Here is a 4,028-nt window from a genome sequence, read left to right as displayed (position 1 = left end):
TACCTGGTTGATCCTGCCAGTAATCATATGCTTGTCTCAAAGATTAAGCCATGCATGTCTAAGTACATGCCGAAATAAGGCGAAACCGCGAATGGCTCATTAAATCAGTTATGGTTCCTTAGATCGTTTCTTCCTACTTGGATAACTGTGGCAATTCTAGAGCTAATACATGCAGTGAGCCTGGAGCCCTTTGGGTAACGGGTGCTTTTATTAGACCAAGATCGATCGGGTTTCGGCCCGTATTGTGTGGTGACTCTGGATAACTTTGTGCTGATCGCATGGCCACGAGCCGGCGACGTTTCTTTCAAGTGTCTGCCTTATCAACTTTCGATGGTAGGTTACTTGCTTACCATGGTTGTTACGGGTAACGGAGAATCAGGGTTCGATTCCGGAGAGGGAGCCTGAGAAACGGCTACCACATCCAAGGAAGGCAGCAGGCGCGCAAATTACCCACTCCCGGCACGGGGAGGTAGTGACGAAAAATAACAATACGGGACTCTTTTGAGGCCCCGTAATTGAAATGAGTACACTCTAAATCCTTTAACGAGGATCAATTGGAGGGCAAGTCTGGTGCCAGCAGCCGCGGTAATTCCAGCTCCAATAGCGTATACTAAAGCTGCTGCGGTTAAAAAGCTCGTAGTTGGATCTCAGTTCCAGACGAGTAGTGCATCTACCCGATGCGACGGCTCGGACTGAACATCATGCCGGTTCTTTCTTGGTGCACTTCATTGTGTGCCTCGAGATGGCCGGTGCTTTTACTTTGAAAAAATTAGAGTGCTCAACGCAGGCGAGTCGCCTGAATAAACTTGCATGGAATAATAGAACAAGACCTCGTTTCTGTTCTGTTGGTTTTTGGAATACGAGGTAATGATTAAGAGGGACGGACGGGGGCATTCGTATTGCGGCGCTAGAGGTGAAATTCTTGGACCGTCGCAAGACGAACTACTGCGAAAGCATTTGCCAAGAATGTTTTCATTGATCAAGAACGAAAGTCAGAGGTTCGAAGGCGATCAGATACCGCCCTAGTTCTGACCATAAACGATGCCAACCAGCGATCCGCCTGAGTTACTCAAATGACTCGGCGGGCAGCTTCCGGGAAACCAAAGTATTTGGGTTCCGGGGGAAGTATGGTTGCAAAGCTGAAACTTAAAGGAATTGACGGAAGGGCACCACCAGGAGTGGAGCCTGCGGCTTAATTTGACTCAACACGGGAAAACTTACCCGGCCCGGACACTGGGAGGATTGACAGATTGAGAGCTCTTTCTTGATTCGGTGGATGGTGGTGCATGGCCGTTCTTAGTTGGTGGAGCGATTTGTCTGGTTAATTCCGATAACGAACGAGACTCTAGCCTATTAAATAGGTGCGGGGTTCCCAGCACCTTACAACCTTCTTAGAGGGACAAGCGGCTCCTAGCCGCACGAAACAGAGCAATAACAGGTCTGTGATGCCCTTAGATGTCCGGGGCCGCACGCGCGCTACACTGAAGGAAGCAGCGTGTCTTTATCCCTGTCTGAAAAGACTGGGTAACCCGTGGAACTTCTTTCGTGATTGGGATAGGGGCTTGCAATTGTTCCCCTTGAACGAGGAATTCCCAGTAAGCGCGAGTCATAAGCTCGCGTTGATTACGTCCCTGCCCTTTGTACACACCGCCCGTCGCTACTACCGATTGAATGATTTAGTGAGGTCTTCGGACCGATGTCCGGCGCGGCCTTTCGGTTGCGCCGGTCTGTTGGAAAGATGACCAAACTTGATCATTTAGAGGAAGTAAAAGTCGTAACAAGGTTTCCGTAGGTGAACCTGCGGAAGGATCATTAACGGATTGTGAAGGGTGAGCGCCTCAGCTGCGTCTGCGCCCGACACTTTCTGCCGCTGACCCCGTTTGGACGCGGGGTCGGCTTTTCCCCACGGGGCTGCCTGAATGTGGAGCGGCACCCCGTGACAAATTGTTGCGCCCAGCGGACGCCAACACCGCGACCTTGGACGGTCGGCCAGGTGGCGGACGCGGGTACAAACGGCGCAACGCACTCATAGGTCGGCTTTCGACCCGCCACTGCACCGTGGCTCGAAGCGCTCGAAATGCGCGACCCGACCGCTGCGGGACCGCCTAGTACTGTAAACAGGAGCGGCGGAGCGCGAACGGCGAGTCGTGGTTACGTCGGTAGAAGGCGAGGCTGCGCGTTCCCGAAACGCCAGCCGAGTGCCCTCCCGACCGTTCGAGCGTGCAAGAACGAGACCCGACAATCGCGCGGCGACTGCCAAGTACGAGAGGAACGGCACAAGCGTCGGCGGTCGGTCAAGGAACTGGCGATGTGACGGGTCCGCTGTGCACCAGTGCATACCGTCCCGCCGTCCGCGGCAAGCGCCTCCGCGTCCTCGGGTGACGGAGGCTGCCGGTCGGTTCTTGCAGGCGAGGGATCTCGCTGGCACCGGTTCGCGTTGACGCGCGGCCGGTCATGGCACGGCGATGCGACGGCCGAGGTGCGCAGTACTCGATGGAGGAACCGCACGCTCCGATGACCGTCCCGCCCTCCGCGGCGTATGCGTACCGACCGTAATGGTTGCAGCAGCGCCGGCCGGCTTTTGAATTCGCCACACGAAACACGGTGCGAGATCGCGGTTAGGGGAGCGTCGACGTTGCCAGGCGTTTTGCTTGCTGCCGAGGGAAAGGCGGCACGGCCACGTCGCGCTCGTCGCGATTAGCGGGTCTGCGCGCTTTGGGAAGGTGCCGCAACGACTTGCCGAAAGAGGAAGCACGGAAGAACGAGGGACTTGGACGTCCCGACAATTGAACGCACTTGCGGCCAGGCCCTTGCTGGCTTCGTTCTTCCGCCTCGAGTAGGCTCGTACGCGGCTCCGGCGCCGAAAGTGGTCCTTGGCACCGACTTCGGTGGACGTGGGAAGTGCCGCGCAAGTACGGCGCGCCTGGCTCCACCTGTTGGCTAAAGTAGGCAGCCGGATCGGCATTTTGGTGTGCGGTGGCAAACCGTGGATGCGAAAAAAGCTTGTGCGATTTCGTGGAACAAAAAGCGGGGGTCCCCCTTTTTATGCGGAGGAGACCGACCCGCCTGCCGTGGTGAACCGCGACGCCACGGTAAAAACGGGAGAGGCTTGTCGATGGGACCGTGCATCCCGCGCTCCACGGAGGCCGGGAGGCGGCCGCCCGAGGAAATGTGTAGCCGTCGAGGCCCGCATCTGCGTGCACTCTTATCCAAATGGGTGTACCGCAGGCATTTTCTGGTTAGGCGGGCCAATGAGAGCGAGCACACAACGATACCTACGGGTCCGGCTTGGAGAACCGGCTTCGACGCCTCCCGAGTATTTATAGAGGGGTGGACCACGAAAGCACTCGCAAGTAGCGAAAGCGAAACGCCGTCCGAAACACACCGTTTGCTCGATTTGCGGCAGCCGAAAAAGGCGCGGCAGAGTTTTGGAGTCCAAGCGTGCGCTGAAAAGCGCCCTTCTTGGCCACTGTTTGGCCGAGTGCCAGAAACGTTTGGTTTTGACTGTACGGAATTGAACAAACACTTTTTCACGACTCTAAGCGGTGGATCACTCGGTTCTCGGGTCGATGAAGAACGCAGCCAGCTGCGAGACTTGGTGTGAATTGCAGGACACACTGAGCACTGATTCTTTGAACGCACATTGCGGCCTTGGGTCTTCCCTTGGCTTCGTCTGTCTGAGGGTCGGATCACATATCAAGAGAGCCTTCGGCGCACAAGGGAACGTGAGCCGTCGACTCGTTTTGACCGCGTCGGCAACACGGACAGCACGCTGAACACCTCACAGCGAGCGCCAACAGCGGCCACTCAAGGGCGAGACGGTGGCGACCGTCGTGCCAGAGCCCAACCGAAACGGGGGCGACCGACTGCATTGAGGATGTGGCACCTCGTTGAGACCGCCGCAGGACTTCGAGTCGGAAGGAAGCCTGCAGGGAAAGTGCGGTCGAGGTTGCGTACTCCTCTCTGCGACCGGGCGCGCAAGAGCTGCGAGAGCCACGGACGCGCAACTTTAACGCACGGTAAACACG

The 4,028-nt window shown here is 56.8% G+C and overlaps 2 non-coding genes across 2 annotated transcripts; both read left to right on the top strand.

Annotated features, from left to right (window-relative positions):
* On the top strand, window positions 1-1,815 carry LOC142793531 (small subunit ribosomal RNA). Its single transcript, XR_012891611.1, has one exon. It is a non-coding gene; the product is annotated as a small subunit ribosomal RNA (ribosomal RNA).
* A 1,719-nt stretch (window positions 1,816-3,534) lies between these two features.
* Window positions 3,535-3,687, top strand: LOC142793546 (5.8S ribosomal RNA). Its single transcript, XR_012891624.1, has one exon. It is a non-coding gene; the product is annotated as a 5.8S ribosomal RNA (ribosomal RNA).
* Window positions 3,688-4,028: the final 341 nt, after the last annotated feature.

Source organism: Rhipicephalus microplus, unplaced genomic scaffold, assembly GCF_043290135.1.
Source record: "Rhipicephalus microplus isolate Deutch F79 unplaced genomic scaffold, USDA_Rmic scaffold_306, whole genome shotgun sequence".
Taxonomy (NCBI): Eukaryota; Metazoa; Arthropoda; class Arachnida; order Ixodida; family Ixodidae; genus Rhipicephalus; species Rhipicephalus microplus.
The sequence above is the reverse complement of the archived record's forward strand: the minus strand, read 5'-3'. Positions and strand labels throughout refer to the sequence as shown.